Below are 20,012 nucleotides of genomic sequence, written 5' to 3' on the forward strand. Positions count from 1 at the left end.
CATTATTCTCTGCAGTAGTATATTCTGTTTGAAAATATTGCATGTTTCTACATCTTTGCTGTCATATTTTTGTAATACAACATATTTAACTGTTACCATCACAACAGGTCAGTGCTGCTGTGCTAATGCATGTGTAAATTGAAATTGTATACACAGAAATGGAGAGCAGGCCCTGAAATGGAAGTCTGTGAACTAGGTTTGGCGTACAGCTGAGCGGGATGAGGAACGAGCTAGGAAGTGTTTCGCTAGGAACTAGCCCTGCTCATATGCAGTGACCCATGTGAATAAAGGCCACTTAAATGAGTTTGCATTTGTAAGTTTGGGCTTTGTGATAGCCCAGGTTGGCCCGAAGGGATAAACTACAAAAGCAAGAAGTTCCCCTCCGCTGGTTAAGGAGCATGTCTGTAGTAATACTGCCCTGTTGGTTCCTCAGAGGTCTTTGCCTACTTATTGTCTGTGGCAATAAGCTGCCTGCCAAAGCAATTATGATTCATGACTCTAATTAGTTTTCATTTTCTCTCTCCTTGGAATTATTTTCTGTAAGATGATTTAAGGAAATGCACAGTCAACCAGTCAAGTGCATAATTCATTTTTATTTGGAGAATACCGAAGTTAGAATAAACCAAATAAAACTAAATGTCCTTCATGGCTCCACAGGCACTGCTGCCTGCTCTTAACAGCAAAGGTCTGACATGCAAGTTACCATGATTTAGACTTCAGTAAATTTGTGGGCAGTTATGGTGGGTAGTAAACAAATAAGCTTGTGTCTGCTTTACTTTCAGTAATTTAGGTTATTGATCCTAAGAACTGAAAACCAAAATGTGTGCACCAGAACTGGTGTAATTGGTTTTGTTACAGCCTAGGGCCCTGAGTGAGATGAGGACCCATTCTCTTAGACACTGGAAAATTGCATAGTAAGAATCAGCTTTCTTGCATTTCTCTATGAATATAATACAAAGAACAAACTAGATACTGTATGTCATGAAATGAGGTTTTTGTGAAGTCATATTCCCTTAGAATAATGAGTAAATATTTGCAGGAAAAATAGGAGTAATGCACCTTGCTAGGCACCCAGTGGGTATCCTTGCTCCTTGAGGATGTATTGGAAGACTTCTTCCTATTTTAGAATGAAGGCATTACCCTCCTTAAACTGTCATGGATGTAAAATTTTTGGTTGTGTCTGGATGTATAAACCGTGCAGAGTATGTCTGACTCTTGCCGTTATTCATTTGCACACAACACAATCACAATTTCTTTAAGTATTTTCTAAGCACTTAACAAAACCTGAGGAAGTACCTGCGCCATCCTCAGTGCTGTCCTTATGCTGTACATCTTCCAATACAGAGCAAGTGGGAAGCTTCCTTGCTTCGTGCCTCTCTGATATCTTTAACCTTGCATTCTCAGGAAGACAGACAGTCTCTATCGGTTTTAAATATCCCCATATGTAACTATAATGATACATCCTCTGGTTTTCATTAGCAACATATTCACCAACTATTGTTTCTAATGTTTTGAAATGGCCTAGATTGATGTTTATTATGAAGGCCTGCAAATATTGTTCAGCTCAGTGCTGTTCTTTATTGCAAAAGAAGAGCAAGCAGTTGCATTTGGGCATTCAGATTTCATGCACGTTCAAAAGCCTGGTTTTTAAGGTTTGTGTTTGAAGAAGGTTTTTTGCCTTTCATGGCATGTTTCCTTTCCTCCCCTTTCCCCTTTATTTAGAATATTAGCTTTATTGGAAAGTTAAAGTTTTTAAAGTGTCTTTTTGAACTGTCTGGGGCCCGGTTAAGGATCTGGCTTAAAATGTCTTTTTTCTTCTGGGTTGAGGGAATAAAAGAAAAATCAGTGGTATCTTCAGAATTCATACCGCCAAAGCCAGCTGCTAGTGAATTTTTAGCATTCCTTGTTTGGTTCTAAAATGTAGTCATCCATTGTCAAAGATTCTTTTACCTATTAGTTCGTCAAGTAGCATTTTGAAAAGGCTTAGAGCAAAAAAAGTTTTGTGTAGGTAGAAAAAAAAATCGCCCTCTGCTTGTAGGAACATTTTAGCAACAGCCACCTAGCATTTCTTCTGTGTTACTGCTTTTCAGTGTTCTTTGGGTGAGTCCTTCACATAGCAACAGGGTGATAAAAACATTTTTGATAGGCAAATGTAAAACAACAAACTCCAGTTTCATCACCTGGTGTCAAATTAGAATATTTATTTCATTCAAATTTGAATACTGACAAAATGTCAAATCAATATTGGCCATTTTAATTTTGAAAATATTTAGTTGATATTCTGTTTGACTTTTGCACATACAGAAGTCATGTGGCCCTAGAAGCTGAAAATTAATATTTTATGGGAGAGTATAATCCTGCATTTCCAGCATAAGACATAAAGAAGAAATATGGAAAATAACACTGAAGAAGACAGACGTTCAGGAAAATGAGAGAAATGTCAAGATCTCAGGATTTTCACTGTTGATTAAACCTGCAAAGCTTTTAAAGTTCATATAGCTGTAATTATACTGCATACTTATGAAAACAGTTTCTGCCACTGACAAATGTTTTTTTCACCAAGCACTTGATCCATGAGATATGTCCATTTTGCCATCTAACAAGAATTAAGGGCTTGTTAAGGGAATCTGTAAGATCTACCAAAGTACAGAAAAGTTTTAACTGATGCATCGGGTGTTGTGTTGATTCTTTTACATAAATGTCAAATTCAATCCATGGGCTTTTTTATTGCCAATAATCTAAATTGCTAATGGGAAAAATAGAACCCATGCAAGAGTTTCCTCCTTTATTTATGATTTAAGAACAGTTTTATCAAATAGCCATGCCTCAAAATAAAAAACATCTGGTTGGCAGAAGTGCCCTGTCAGCAGACAGCAGCAATTACACTGAGGCCAAACAACATCTTAATTAGTTAGAAGGCAGGCCAGCTGACAAAGAGGGGAGCTGTTTAAAGTTAAATAAATCTATGGCTAAATTAATCCTTTTATTTAAAGCATCCCCCCCTGCCTTTTTTTCTTTTTTAATTTAAACCTCAGACCAGAAGAGGCTTCACCAGAAGTGAAATCAAGGCTGAACTTTACTAACAGAGTGAACTCCAACAGGAACTGTTGATCTGTATTAACATTTTTGCTTTTAATTTATCTTGCCATAACATATGCAGTGAGCCCCAGCTATTTGAATGCATTTTAGTGAGGGGCACTGATGGGTGACAAGCAAGAGAGTATTTAAGCAAAAGGCTACTTAGCCTCACAGTCTTTCCATTTTCCTTTTTCTTTACTGTCAATACTTAATATTTGTGGAAGAACTTTCAAGTTTGTTTGGCTCTTTCTCCAGCTTACTGCTGTGTATCACAGCTATCTGAACGTCCCTGTCAGGATTCTCCAAGTGGCTTCCACAGTGTCACTCACGTTCTCTGGGACAGAAACGTGTTTTCTGAACCACAAGCTAGCATGCAAGCCAATGGACACTCCTCTCTCTTCATGCGGTGGTATCATCTTACTCTTATTATATATATAATATCATATATGTGTCAAAGATGAAAAGACCCAGAGGGGCTTGATACATTCGCACCCATTGCCAAATTTCATTTTCAACAAACCTGATGGGATTATTGCAATAAATCACACACACAACAAATAGTGGTTTGCCAGGCACTGTGTCCATCGAATTGCTGATGCAGAGTCACAGATTTTATAGTCAGTATTGACTCCCTCTTCGGTTTTGCTTCATCCAGCTGTGGGAGTTTCTCCTCCTCTGGGACTTGTAACAGTCTGTGTTTTCTGTTAGTAATAAAGACCTCTGTTGGCCAGATAGCAAGTGTGGTATTTTGTTCATGTTGTTAAGGCCCATACTCTTATAATAATTCAGATATCTAATTCATAGATATTTCAATTTCTATTAAGATGTAAAAAGCATTAAAATTGTGGATCTGCATTCTCTTTATAACAAATACAGATGAAAGCAACCTGTTAGATGGCTGTTATGAAGATAATAAAAGGAATCATTTCATGTTTGAGAAGACCAAATTAGCATCTACTTTTTAGAATAAAAATCAACAGTTTTTTCTCATATCTTGTCATTTTAAATACTTATACAGCACCAAGTAATACAGGCTTTGATTTTGTTTTGTTTTGTTTTGTTTCGGCAGCACTGTAACTCTAGAGACGGTAATCTAGAACCTGAATTCCATGAGTATCTGGAGTGCAGCATCTTTCTTCCACTCCAGAAGATTAAAGCAGTGCCATTTACCTTATCCCATGTCTTCTCCCCACCTTTTTTTATTTTTTACATGATGCAGGAAGGGCAGGAACATAGCTTTTATTTTACCTCTCAAAATATACAGGAAAAAATGAATGGGATGTATATAGATATTGGAAGCAGTGTTGCCAAAATGAACTGGAGGATGTAAGGGAACTGCATTCTATATCTGACGTTACTTGATGATTTTCTGCCCTTACCAGTGCTCTTACCAGACACTTAACCCATAACCACCAGACATAGTCCTGATTTGCTTTTAATTCTGGAGAAAATGAGGAGTCACCCTGAAAAAATGAAACCTGATTTGCTCAGATCTGTAGGGAAGGTGTGGGGTCTTGCTAGACTCTGCCACCTCAAACTCAAAGCCAGCGAACTGGGCACCTTATATCAATGTTCTGATCCTGTTTTGCCTCGTGGACAGTGAGGGCAAGAAACAGCCAAAATGTGGAGTGAATTCAGAAGTACTTGATTTCTTCAGAATCACGTATAGCCCAGTTCCTACAGGGACATCTGCTTTCTGTCCATATTCTGTTCTGTTTCATTCAATACTTTTGTAAGACGGTGGGCACATGGTCATAGGGAGAAAAGAGCTGCTGAGATTAAACACAGAGGAATCCTTGCACAACTTCTACTCAGCTGTGTTCTTTCTTCTGTGCATTGCTCAAGCATTTGTAGAATTAAGACTTGAGTACAACATGTCCTTGACATGCACATGGTAGTTCATTCTCCCACCATCCCGCAGTACAGTGCAGCCCAATTATCACGTGAAGGACAGTGAAGATGACTCAGCCAGTGGCATGTTGCCTGATTTCTGGATTCCATTTCTGAGCCATTAACATTTTGGATGGGGCAGTGTTACCTGGATGCAAAGCAAGTGCATTTCAGTTGTTTGAAGATGTGTGCCCAATGCGGAAGGAGCAGGGAGAGATCAGGAGTTTGGTGAGAGGACTATGGAAACCATGGGAGCCATCAGGAGATGTTTGGCCATGTCATGAGTTTCAGTTTTTTACTTTTCCAGGCAGAAAACAAGTGCCATTTGAGGCTTTCTCTTTCTGAATGAATAAAAAAAGATTTCCCTTCTTTGATGTTTCTTTGGGGATTTCAGCTGAGGAAATGGTAGTGGGAGGAAGTTTGAATGTCAGCCTGGATACACAAGCAAGTGTGAGCCATCAGCCAAGTGGTGAATCCAAAACTATTTGCTATAATGAAGGTCTTACCCAGCAGGAAAGTCTGTCAGGCTCAAAGAGCAGGTAAAAGGCTAGAGAAAGTAATAACCTGTATTTCAGCATTCAACTCAGGAGAAATGGGTATCTATGGGTAAGGGGTAACCTCCTGTGGGCTTAATCCAAGCACTGTATTTCAAATTTTGAATTTTTCTGGCTTCAGCTTAAAGCCATTGCGTCTTCCTAGGCTCTGGTCATCTGATGCCTGATCTTTTCATCTTGCATGCTGTATTTAAGTCACCTGTCAATTTTTTTATATGTATATTAAATAGCTTTCTTGCTCTAATAATTATCTTAGTACAAGCTATTTTCGCAGACCTCAAATGCTTTAATCCTGTGTTAGTTCTTTGTGTTGTGTCTAATTTTTCAAATATGGTTGTTGAAAAGTTTTATAAGATATGCTAGTATTACCAGTGGTCCACACAAAGTTGAAATCATCCTTGTACTGCCTATTGCTGTATTTATACATGCAATGATAGCTGTGTATGCTAATGTTTTATTAGAGTGAAAAAAACCAGACATGAGAAAGAACTGAAAAGGCAAGTGCAACAACTGTTTTCCATTTAATCTTTATCAATGTGTGGCCAGGCTGGAGAGGGTCCAGAGAGGGGCCACGAAGGTGATCAGAGGACTGGGCAGTCTGCTGTGTGAGGAAAGGCTGAGGTAGCTGGATTGGCTCAGCACTGAGAAGGCTGAGGGGAGACCTTATCACCATGTTCCAGGATTTAAAGGGTGGCTACAAAGACGATGGAGACTCCCATGGAAAAGACAAGGGGTGATGGGTACAAGTTACTCCTGGGGACATTCCAGTTGGACACAAGAGGAAAATTTTTCCAATGAGAACAATCAACTACTGGAATAATCTCCCCAGGGAAGTGGTGTATTCCCCAACATTGGACACTTCTAAGATTCAGCTGGACAGGGTGCGGGGCTGTCTTGCCTAGACCGTGCTTTTGCCAAGAAGGGTTGGACTAGATGACCCTTGAGGTCCCTTCCAACCTGGTATTCTATAATTCTGTGAATGTGTCTTGAAAAATTAAATTTTAAATTTTATTTGAGACTTTTTGCAGAAAACATTCATCACTTATAAACCACTTAATACTAAACTTACTGAGTCCCTCTTGTCTTCACTTACCTATGCATTCAGTTATATAGAACCCTTAAATGGCTTCACTGAACGTGCTAGTGGGACAGACCTACAAACGGCTGGAATCTGGATCAGCCAGAGGCTCTGTAATTGTCTTCAGTCTCTGTAATGCAAAAACTAATCAGAAGTGATATGTAGAAACCAAATCTCCCTTCTAATTCTGCTGATTCCAGCATATATGGAATTTAATATAGTGACAGAAAGTGTGTAGTCATGAGTTTGTTATGATAATATTGCATGCTCAAGGAAGCCTAGTTCTCTAATAACAATGTAAAGCATCACTCCCTGTAATACATACGTGTATCTGCTTGTGTTCCAAGTGTCACTGGGTGGGGCCATAAGGAAAACCAAGAGCAGCTGTGGTGGTGAAACAGGGTGAATAAAAGTTTGAATTATTGTTAACATATGTACCACTGTAATAAACCCCCAATTTGATCACTTACATGAACACAGCATATTGCTGAATAAACCCCCTCTGGATACGTTTGTATTCCAAAACATGTCATAAGGAAAGATTAACAGTTTTGGAAAGGGATCTTTTCCTTGGGATGAAGATTTCATTTCCTTGCCTGGTACTCTTGGAAACCTTTCAAAAATCTGCAAGCAAAATAAAAAAGTTGTAAGATGGTGTGCTAAAACCTGACCAATGTCTTGTTTAACTAGCACAGCAAGCAAGCCCAAAGGAGCAAACTGCAAGCAAGGCATAAGGCTGTGGTCTTGGGAAGGCCAATTTTACTCTGCGAATTAGGCTAAAAAAAATTTGGGAGTTATTGCACTTTGGGAAGTTTGCAGTTTTTAAAAAAACACAACTTAGTTTTTCTAAGAAATCTTTTTTTGTCTGCTAGAAGGGAATGGTATAAAAGAATTTTCTTGAAATAAAGAGATTTGTTTCTGTTATACAGGATTGGAAAAATTTCACTTTCACATCTGCCTTCTGCCCTTTTGTTGCAGTCCCTAGAGAAATGCTTAAGTCTTTCTGGTTTCATCTCTCAGTAATATCCCACTGCCCAAATCCTACCCCAGCATTCATAACTTGCAAGTCATGAAGACAAATCTGCATCTAGTGACAATAGCCTGAATAATTTCAGGAGATGAATAAATGAGAACAACTTACGTCAGTGGGACTGCAGGGTTTTTTACACCAACTGAAACTCATGTTTAATCAGTGTGTCAGAAAGGATATTTGAGACCCCTCTATGGCCTCTTTACTGAACTATATTGCTCTCCAATTCTTCCTCACTTACAAATCAAGTAACCACCTTCTCATCTACCTCATTCTCACTAATGCTTAAGAAGAGCAAAGCTAAATTACTGTTGTGGACTAGTTCTATAGAATGAACTGTAGCCAAAGGAATAAAATGCAAAGTTAATGACTGCCTTACAGTCAAGCTGGTTTTCAAGGGCTCTTACAATGCTCCTATCAGCCATAGTATAACCACAAACAATGCAGGGGAGATGTTTTCTTGTGAGTGGGCTTACTACAGCCGCTACATTTCAGATGTGTGACATGGTATTTAAAAAAAAAGAGTGCTATGCTTAATTGCCATTAGAACTGAGGTATTGCATTAACCCTGATCCAGAACACAGTGATGCTCAGCAGATTTTAGTGCAGCCTTTTGAATGATAAAGGCTGAAAAATGCACTAAATGGACTAGCAGAGAGGATTTGGGCAGGCATGCTTGAACGCTAGCACTATTTGTGTACATCGCTCGTCCCATTTTCCAGTAATGATGCAGCTGCACTTTTGCTAGCAGCAGCATAGTCGGGCTAGCTACCTAGTAATTAATAGATATATGAATTTTAAGACCAGAAAAGACTGTTGTCATCATCTAATATGATCTGTTGTGTAATTTCTCTCTATTCATTCCTGCCTCAGATTCAGTAGTGGTGCTGGAAGGGGAATGTGGTGTTGCATTAAGACCTCATCTTTTACTGTTTCTCATTGTTTCCAAATATATAAGCCTGTACTTGAATACAATGAGAAATATTTGTTTCTGTATAAACCTTACAGAGCAACTCTTTTGTTATAGGTGATAAGTAGTGTTCATTATTCTCCTTGCTTCCTTGTTTCTGTTCTAAATTCTCTACACTTTCTAATTTATAGTTGTTGCTATCATTTTCTCTTATTTCATCTATGCCTTTTGTAGAATTAGCTGTATGATTACTTTTGCATCCCTAGTGTTTTATAAATGGTTTTATCTGTTTTTAACTAACTTAACATTCTTTACTGTTTGGGAGATTGCATTATTTTTCCAATAAGTAAATGGTTGTATATAGTTTGCAAGTATTATTCACATTTTTCTTTTATTTCCTCTAAGTTTTTTTGTCTTATAATTGTTTTTGTCATAGTGAAATTGTCCACTTTAAAGCAGCAAGTATGTGTATTATTGATTCAACCTTTATTTTCTTAAAACAAATACAATCAAATAATATTCCAACACTAGTAATTTTTTATTACTAAATAAATTTCACTTCTCAAAAATTTCACTATGCCAGATACAGCCGTTTTTGAGGGAGAAAATTATTGGTATCATTTGTAAACAGGAATAAGTTTTTGTTTGTTTTTGGCAGCATGAAACCTTCAGCAGACAGTACAAAGATTGAAATCACTCACTGTAATACATTTTTCCTACCTATTTCAAACAAATGTTTAAGAACTGGACGTTTATTTCACTGGTGTGAGAAACTGTGAGTTCTCTAGTATGGGGAAATATGATATATGGGGTAACAATTCAAATACATGATGATGAGAGGACAATGCTAGCATGATGGAAATCAGTGATGGGATCCTGTATAACAGCTCCTCCCTTGGGTCATAAATGGGATTGAGCTGTTGAGCTTCAGAGCTGAAAACCTAAATCCATATCCCATGAATTAAAGAACTCTTGCCTCCATTATCAGTAGCAAAATCTTACCCACCATCAGCGAAGTAACAGTAAGGTACCTACAGGATGCACATTGTACTAGAGCAGGTAGCATTTATACGGACAAGATGCTTTTTCAGGACTGTTGTTCAAGAGTAGAAAATAGGAATCTGTTCAAAACATACGAGAAAATCGAATCTGAAATATTAAATTGAGAAACAAAAGAGGGAAAAGACAAAGGAACACACAATGTGTGGCATTTGTCATATAAGTAGCTACACAGAGCAGGCATGTTCTCATAAGCAGACTTAGTTAAGTCCAAAGTGGGTGACAGAGGAGGTGGGAGGAAGAGTAGAGAAAGACTTCAGGATGAGTGCAGGAGCTGGCAAGTGCTGTGGTAAAGGACAGGAAGACAATATGAAAATGTGAATTCAGAATTGGCATCACACTGGATAAGCCTTGAAATGTCACCTACTAGCTATGGGCAGGGTAATATTCTAAACAGAGAAAGCGTATCAGTGACTTCTGAAATTTGTCCAATACCCCTGAAAATACCATACAAGGAAAGAGTCAGCCATATCACGTGTTTGAAGTGTGTATTATTTATTCATCACCTCACTGTCAAACACAGGCTACTTGTAAAGGTGCCATCAGCATTCAACTGGATAATTTCGGTTCTTTTCGTTTAGCACTGCTCAAAATGATCTCCGGCAGGAACTGTCTGTAGACGCAGTGTATCTTTTGTTTGCTGTGTATCACGGCTGAATGCTGTGCTTGTGGATAATTGGTTCATTTCTATAACTTACTGTATGTTCTTATAAAAGAGAAACATGTATGGTCACTCTCCTACAAAGTGCTACTGGGATCTCTCTGGAGGCTTTATGTCTACTTTATTGTCATTATTTTTCTTAGTCTAAAATCAGATATTTTGAATTCAAAAGCGTGTATTTTGTCTTTTGCTATGAAGGGAAGCAAGTGGTCCAATTATAAGGGAGGAAATAGTCTCACAGTTTCTTTGGATGGCTGTGATATTTGCATGTGATACAGCAGGAATTCTCTTGTTCATGGCCTTTAATCTCCTTCCCCTTGTGTACACACTGAAATTGCACCTGCAGTCCACGAGGCACCTTCCTGCTCACTCCAGAGACTGACCTCAGCGCTGCTCCCATCACACAGGGCCTGAAGGACCTCAGAAAGATCACAGCTCTATTCTGCTTTACAGCCTACCCTGTCTTGAAGATGTTCCTTCTGTAGGCATGAAGGCAAACAGGCATCCTAAAGAAGAGGCGGAGGCATTTCATGCTAAAGAGACAGCTACTAGCTAAAGGCATGTTGTTGCCTGGAATGGAAAACTTCTGTTCAGTTTTATCTTTGTTCCTTTGCTTGAAATGGGGCTTAGCTGGTGGAGACAGGTGAACGTAATGACTAAAGGAAGAAGGAGCACACTGAAGGCAGAATGTAAGCAGGAAATAGGAGAAAAAGAGAGTAGCAAGAGGCTGCAAGAGTAAGGATGAGGTGAAGAAATAGCAGTAGGGGAGGGTAACACATGGGTAATCTATGGGCTAGTCAAGCATACTACATTATCACTGAACTGTCCCTGTGCTTGGAAACAGCTCAATGTATTTAAAAGAGAAAACGAGATCATAGGCCTGCCAATCCCTGATAAAACAGTGCATGTGTTGTTTTTGTACCATTCTGAAGAGCAGTCTATATACTCTCTTGAAATAAAAAAGAAACAGCCTTTTTATTGACCATAGTTCTGTGTGAACAGCAGCTCTTCCCCTGCACTTGGTTTTCTCAGAATAATTTGTGCTACAGGCTGCAGCAAAGTGTAAACACTCAATGCTTGTAAATAAGTGAGTTTAGGTATTGGAAGACATCTAGCCACATTACCACGAAGCTCCACACGGGTTAGTTTTCTAGCTTCTCAATGCGGTACTTGTACGCTGTTTGTTTCGCAGCATTGACACACCCTTAGGGATTAAATTTGTCCAATTTCTGGGTGCAGTGTATTTCCTAATCAGCAGCAGTAATGTCCTGAATTGAGAATAATTAGAAAGTTAAAATAGTGTTGGACCTCATCAGTTCTTAGATGAGAAAACGGCCTTCAGGGAAACTGCAGAGATTATGGATAACCATGCAGTTTTAGCAGGTGATACTCTCCCATCCAAGGTTATAAAGCAGTCAGTGCCCCACCTGATCTGGGGGGGGGTGGCAGGCTGGTGTATAGTATAACTGAGCACTGTTAAAGCATCTGCCCTCTACCCCAGAGGTGACTAAATATCAGTAGTGGGAGAAATGATACCTCAGGTGTATAAAGCAGGGAGTGTTCTTTTGGGATCAAAAAAGCACTGAAATTCAATGCTCTTTCTTGGTCTATTTTTTTCTTTTTTCATTCTATTTCCATGTATACTCATCCCCCTCTGCTACCCATCTAAATTGTTAATGAGCTATTTATTGGCCTGTCCACATCTTTCTGCAGAGCACTGAACGTTTAGAACCACACTGGCCTTCCTGAAGGGGCTGTGGATGTTTTTTACTAGCAGTCTTCAAATCTGAACCTTGTGAGACAAGGAGGAGAGAGCAAGCAGAAGCTTTCATGTGTTTCACAGCTGTCTTCCTATCAGAGTCAAGATCTGATTTCATTCCTGAAAGGTCCTATTGTTTTCAGTGAGGACTGTGAAATAGTTCCTTGTTGAGTGACAGTGAAGGGAAGGGCAGCTGGGCAAGCAGGGATGGTTCTCCCTGAACAACTCACAGCTGTGCACTGGGATGGCAGATGTGAGGATCTGACACCTCCTTTCCCCCCCAGGACAGAGTATGGGAAGCTGCTGCTGTCAGCCTAGATGAGACTTTGCATGGCAAATACCTTTCCAGAGATGAATAACCTTCTCTTTCTCAACCAGATAGTCAGGTACTCTTTTATACAAGTCATTCCCGAAAGAAATATATGTCAGATTTTTGATCAAGATTATTGACTAAAAAGAAGAATTTCATATAACATGGAAAGGGTAATGCAGAGAGTTGTGTCTGAGATTGTATGCACAAATCAGAGAGTTTTGATAAGCAAATGGCTGGTAGCACATGTAACTTCTACTTGTTTTTCTTGACTCTAGGAACCACACTCAGCATCTTCAGCCTGTTTTTATGAAACTAACTTACTCACACAAGATTTCTAGCATTTATTAGCTTATCCATAGTTGTTCAAGTGACAAGTTCTTTGTTCTTTCCAATGGGAGACTATTCTGCTAGCTTCAAATACATTATTCCCAGTAGTCATACTGAGATTTCATATTGCTTTGTTTCATTTCATTGCTCCTGAATTTATCCTGTTACATTTTCACCGAGCAATACCACTCCTTTTTTTTAAGACATTATACACCTACTAAATTTATACCTTACTGTTTGTTTTCATGTCTCTCACATTATTTACTGGTTGGCTGAATAGCGAGCTAAATGAAGGTTTGGGGCTTTCTGAGATTTAGACTAATTAGTGAGAGGGTAAATATGTTAATCCAAGTAAAAGAGCTTCAAATATCACTCCAAACTCCTGAAATAAATAAGGAATAAATTGTAAGGGAACGGTTCAAAGGTCTCACAATCAAAATTTAGAGACAGACAAGACAGGAATAAAAGAGACACCAACATTTATTTCACATCTGTTTTGGAAATGAACAAAGTGGTAGACAGCTGAGAGCTTCCTTAAGTTGCACTTCATATTTTTCTGGAGTTGGAGTTTGTGGGAAAACAAGAGTTAGAAATTGAGCAGCTGCTAATGTTGACGAAGGGCCTTTTGTCATGATCATCATGTTATACCCTATTGAGGGGTCTTGTGTTAGAAAAAGTGAGGAGTGAACATTGCACTGCATGTTACAGATTGTCCCCATGTTGTCCCCAATCAAGTGGACGTGTCTCCTACAATGTGTGGCTTGAGAATGTAACCCCTTCACCCACAGGAGCTTCACAGTTCAGTGACCACACAGCTTGTTTTAGCCATAAATAGGGGCACAGTTCCAGACTGTGACTAACCACAAGCTCCATACTTGGAAGAATCTTAGTGGTTCTAACTGAAGTGTGGAGGGCAACCATGGTGGCGTCAGAGGTGGAGGCAGATCCTTGAAGTTACGGGATACTGCTCTGTTGTGGACAGAGCTTGCTTCCTCTCTCACCTCTAATTCAGGTGTATGTACATGAACTGTAGTCAATACAGTGTGTGATAGCAATAGTGTTCTTCTGTAGCTTTTTTGAGTTCAAGTATCTCAAAGTAGTAAACATTATGTTGCACAAGTCTCTCTCCCACCACAGTAAATCCTTTCCCCATTTGACAGATGGGGAAATATTGTTGAACGAAGATAAAATGGTTTTCGTGTTCTACAGCACCTGGGCAGCAGACGTGACAGAAGAATACTGATTCTCTGTGCTTTACTGCTACTCTCTATGCTCTGTTCTCTGCCCTTTGCTAAGCAACAGAACCTCCTATGATTTCTGAGGCAAAGCTGTTTTCTAGTAAACTTCTCAGCTGAAACTGGTAAAAAGAAGAAGGCGGCTGATGCAAAAGAATAGGTGATTATAACAATAAGTTAAGCTGTGGGGCTCATCAAATCTTTCTTTCCTGTAATGGCGTGTTCTTATACTTCAGCAATAGGATGTCTGAGAAATGGTCTAAAGCAAAAAACTCCAGCTGCTCTCTCCTAGCCAGAGGAATGCTCCAGAAATACAGCCAGTGGGTGGCCCAGATTCTGCCACTTGTGATACTGATGTTTTCAAGCAAGCAAGCAATGGCCAGCACCTACTGTGGTGACTTATAGATTGCTAGGTATATAGGCACCAGAAATGGCAAGCAGCAGCCTCTAGACCTTGGGGGTTCGGGGAGAACTGGTAGGAGCAGCACAAGCTGTCATTTGGCTGGGAGTGGGAACAATTGCATTTTCTGAAAGCTGGTCTTAGTTTTATAGGGAGGCAGTTCCTGTTGGGAATGAATGCCATTTGCATGCTGCTTTACCCTGGCCATCAACAGCCCATGGTTATTTGAAGCCTATAAATAAAATAGGACAAAAGCAGCTACCTGCATGGAGTCTGTAAGTGCTTTTAGGAAGGAGAATAATTTGTCCTCGAGGCAGACAGACCTAACTTCAGTATTCATCACCCATCACCCATCCCTATTGAAATCAGGGGCTTTAAATTTAGAGAGACTGACATTACGTCAGGGCCAGACCTAGCTGTTCTTTTGAACCCAATTCTGAACTGCTTCCACCAGTTTGTTGTCTCCCTTCCTGGGCCTAGAATAAGGGACATCAACTCTTATGGCCCAAGAAGCTGATTAGTTCAAGGACAGAACTTGAAGACTGGGTGTGGAATAGGTGTCCATCAAAAAGCACAAACCCTTTAACAGGTACAGTTCTACATGTATACACACATGCACACACTTCAAAATACTTGTCTCTACATAAAACTACATGCAGCCATAATGCTAATTTTGCCCAAATAAAACCAAGTACATATCTGTAAATGAACATACACCAACACACAGAGCACTGCACAAGCACATACCTGATTCCAGGCTTACAGTCCACATCCTCGTTTGCTTTCTGCAAAGCCACCTCCAGCACACAAATAACCAGATCTCAAGCTGACACTCAAACATGTGTGTTCATGTCAACAAAAATACTTCCACAAATAAACTATATGGGTGCATTCATATACTGCAATAAAAATGCTCTTCAGCATATTTACACATACAAAATCTTACTGCTTGAAGGAACAAAAAACCACACAAGCAGCACATACATACACACACACACAAAAGACAGGAATCACTCAGCAGCTATAGTGTTTATGCTGGCAAGAGAATGTCAGTCACTGAGCAGCCTGCCTCCAAACAGATGTTTGATTGTTTTTGGGTTGCGGTTTAATTGTTGGATAGTGTTCCAGCACTCAGAGGGGATCGAAAATACTCCAGGTCTGCAGCTGCAGCAAATGCCAGCCTTAAAACAAGGCGGATTCTGAAATCATTGCTCGGGGGGAAACTGCTTGCACAGGAAACCTTAGCCAAGCTCTGCATTAATACTACTTTGAAGTTAGAAAATTAATCTCTGCCATTTAAAAAAGTTCTGTTTTTTCAGGGCCTTTTGTAAGTTTATCTAAGACAAGCCAATTCCTTCTGGGCAACTGTGACAGTTTATTGACTTGCCCAGGCTTAGAGACTTTATTGGGTCTCTCTTTGTTTTCCAGAAAATCTTTCCTGGATTCTGCCCTGCACTTCAAGGCTCCTGGTGGAAGTGAGAAGCAACTTATTAGTCAGTCTCTGAGTTGCTAATCAGTTTTTATTTCATTAGACTTATTCAAAATAATTGACCTTTGTCATGAGGAATGAGTACTGCAAGGCTGCATCTCTGCTTCTCCAGTCACATGAAGTAGCAGGTTGCATTATCTGGATGTGCCACTGGGACTTTACAGTTGGTGGTAGATGAAGGAGTGTATGGGACACATGCTCCACAGGTAGCTTAGCTTTATGGGAAGAAACAAACAGAAGGGCGTGTGTAGCTGTTCTCCCAAGGACTGGAAATGAGAGACTCATTGACGGGTAAGGAGATATTCACAGGATCCTGCAAAGAAAACTTTACTGAGCATAATCAAAATAAAAATCCAAAGTGTGCTTTTGACCAATCATTTTGGATTCATTTAAAAGGATCGTTGCATCACTGACTATCTTGACTCATAATATTCTTTGGGAACAGTTTCTTTGAAGTAGACAGGACAGTTTTGGACCTGTCGTGAGGATTCTGACATCCTTAAGAAGATCCTACGATTGCCTGCTGCAAGAAAAGCAGGTGGGAACTGTATCCAATAATTGCTATGTCTTGCGAGTAGCTTGGGATTTGAAACGTTGTATAAGATTTCTGTTATCTACAGTGCAAATGTAGGGTGGGTAACTACAGGTTCCTTTGGGATGAGAGACACTAAATACTTGCAAGTTCTTGTGACTATTGTAAATATGAATGAATCCTCTATGTGGCCTTTAAATAATATAAACATTGTAGAATTAAATATTTTTTTCTCTATTCTTTTGAAATTAAGAGGGATATTTCCTGCAAGACTGTAGAGGAAAAGTATAGGCCCAAGCCCAGAAACTAGGTTTCCTAATTTCATCTGGCATTACACAGTACATACAGAGGACAGATAGTAAATTATTCTTTTGGTTCACTAAACCAGTCCTAGAATATGCTTAGAAAAAAATATCCTGAAAACACAGCCAAGAAAAAAGAGCTTCCGTGCCGGGTCTGTCTCATTCCCCAAAATCCACATGGATTCTGTTAGTGTCCACTGCAGTGCTACCTTGACAACTCCAAACTCAAAAGCTGTAGATTTAATAGGTGTCAGGAGCAAGGACTAGGAGCAACAAACTAATTTAATGGCCCATCAGAGCAAAATATGACATCATGGAAGTTGCTTGGTCAGCCCTCGGTTAGGTAAGCCTCAGCACAGCTGTCTCAACTAGATTCTCCATTGCAGACTTCCTTAGCTCTGAATTCTGGGCCCTATATGGGTTTTTTCACTGACATTTTTCCATTTCCATTCCCCTCCTTCCCTTGGAAAAAAAGAACGACTATAATTCCACTATTTGTTCCAGTTCCTGTAAACTACCACTCCTGCTGAATTGACCTGTCCAGATGGTGTTCCTTTCAGCACACATATACTAGTCAGGAAAGTAAAGAATCTGAAGTTTAAACCCATTAAAAATCTATATTGTACAACTTGGGGGACAGATGAAAGCAGTGGTGGGCCTGCCTTCAAGCCATGTTATCTTCCTGCTGGAGTTCTACTATAGCTTGTTTTATCTTCCTGTAGTCTGATATTAGATTATAGTTTTTTAATCTTTTCTGAGGGAAAAGCAATTTTCTTGTCATATGTATGCACACTATCAAACAGAGTGATATATTCACTTCCAGACTCCAATGGAATACAAAATAAATATTTTTTTAATCTCTTTCCACTTCATCCAACATTCTTTCCAACACTGTGACTCTCCCAAATCTTATTCTTGACCTCTGTGTGAAATCCTTGTTCTCTTTCTTTTCCCACAGCTTTTCAACTAGGTTACTAAGTGTCTTCTTATTAGCATCCATTTGCTACCTAACATCAGTTTCAAGATTTTCAGCAGAATGCCGAATTCTTCTTGCTTGTTTCTTTCTCCTCAGACTGTTTTCCATGTTGTGTTAATTCTTCTCTGCCTTTCTGAAACCCTTTGGGAAGTACTTTACCATATTATTTAAAACAGTCTCCTAAAGCTTACTCCTCTAACAGTCACAATCTGTGTGTATCTTCTAGTTTTACAAAACCAACTATATTAATCCATAAAAAATATTTCACTGCTTCAGTTTGTATGTGATGAGCTACCTTGGAATCACTCCAGTTTAGACAGCAGGCTTCTTGGAGCAGAGACTACATTTTGTTCACTGCATTGTGTTGAACAGAACACCTAATACAGGATTAACTTGAACAAAAATGACGTTTTGATTCAGGTAGTGTTGGATGGGTTTTGATCCAAGCCGAGTTCTATTCCTGTTATGCAAATATTGGCAACTCGATCAACACTGGAGGTCTAAAAACAAGAGTCTTCCAGTTTGTACTAAATGAGGAGGCACTGTAGCAAAAAACTCTCCCACACCCCAATTTTCTGTGGTGAAATTCCAAGGACACGTGTATGTACTGCTAACAGTGGGTTACACTTACTTCAGACTATGACTAAGCTATGTAGGTAGATGCAACTGCCAAAGAAAGATGTAAAGTAACAAAGGTGTAAAACCAAACACACTAAAGCAGTCAAGTTATCTTAGCAATCTTACTGGAAAACTTATGTAATGCAGAGATGGAAAGTCAGAGGAAAGATAATCAGTAACCAGGTAGAGTTAGTTATCTGCATGCAACAACAGATACTTGTGAGTTTCATCAAAAATCAAAGATCTTTTCTGAATCAAAAAGATTTCCTATTCTGCAGGAAAGCCCCGAACTACAACCCAGGAAGGCAGTTTCTCAATTATTTTTAAATTTACCCTTAACAGTTTAATGGTGCCAAAACCCAGCAACAGATAAAACTCAAAATGGAAAATTCCTGGCATACGAAGAATAATTTATTATCTACTTTGTACATTTTCTGAGTGGGGATTTCAAAACAAAAATGAGCAGTGGAGGAGAGGCTAATCCTATTGCATTGACCCTCCTTGTGGGAAGAACAGAATGATTTACTAATCTAGGACTCCAACAGAACAGAAGTCAAGTGGGTCTCAGGCCTATTACCAGTATATTTCGTAATCACCTGGAAAAATATTATCACTTCCTCTATGAAGTCAGGCAGTGTCCAAATACTGTATAATAAAAGCCAAATAACTAGACAGATAGCTGGGTAGATTAAGGTTGAATGGTCCACCAAGGTTGAGCTTCCCTTCTTCTCCTGTTCTTCCAGACGGAACTAGGTGGAAGGAACCTGCCAATGCTCAGCCTGATCTGTGTTCAGAAGCTTCCTAAGGTTTTCAGTCTGTCACTTGTAGCAAACTTCTAAAGCCTGTCTAGTTAGGAAAAAAGTTGAAGGAGTTAGTACAGTCTACCTAATTTAGTTCCATTTCACCTCCTGAACTGAGCTAAAGTTGCTAAACCATGATCCTAACGTTCAAGTGTCGGTTTTTGTTTAGTTAAACAAGTTCAGTTGAGCTATAATTCTTGAAAAAAACACCGTTTTCCTAGTCTAGACAAAACCTAAGGGCTTTAAAAACCAAGCACAAAAGGACCAAGTTAAGACAGGACCAAGTTAAGGCAGGACAGCTATGATTCAGACATAACTACTGTGCTTCCAGCTGCCTTCCTTAGAGCATGCCTTAAGAATAATAATAAAAAAAAGTCAAGCAACATATGTGAGAATTCTGCTCTTTGCCTTTTCAGGTGGCTGATTGTTTTGTTAAGCCAGTCTTTGAAAGGAAAGGAACTACATTCTTTCCTTCACAAACTCTCTACAGGTAGTTTTCCAGGAGCATATATGGTTTTTAAACAATTCCTTCTAATCCTAGACTTGCTTTATGCTCTGAGAAGCCATTTCAAACATGATTCCCCACATAACCAGGATGATTCTCCCCCCTCCCACTTTCTCCCTCCCTCCCTCCCTCCCCTCCGCTACCTAGTTCAGCCGTGCAGCACTGTTCTTTCAAAGTTTTCTTGAGGGAGTATCCTGCATCATCTTGCCAAGCGATGCTCTGCTGTGGTAACATGATGGAGCTTTAATGGGATCTGCCGTTCATGCCAAAGTCTCATCCAGAAGGGAGGTGGTGTGCATGTTCTGGCTGCCAGAGAGCTCAGGGAGGGGAAGAGCTGAATAATTTATGCCTTTTGCTTTACAGCCCTATCCCAGGCCCTTTTAATTCTTTCCTGTTTGTTTTTCTCCCTCCTGTGGCAGCATTTAGTCATCTCCTCACAGTGTGTCTTCAAGAGGGGAAGGGAAGGGGAAGGGGAAGGGGAAGGGGAAGGGGGAGG

The sequence above is a fragment of the Strix uralensis genome, chromosome 23, assembly GCF_047716275.1.
Source record: "Strix uralensis isolate ZFMK-TIS-50842 chromosome 23, bStrUra1, whole genome shotgun sequence".
NCBI classification, from domain to species: domain Eukaryota; kingdom Metazoa; phylum Chordata; class Aves; order Strigiformes; family Strigidae; genus Strix; species Strix uralensis.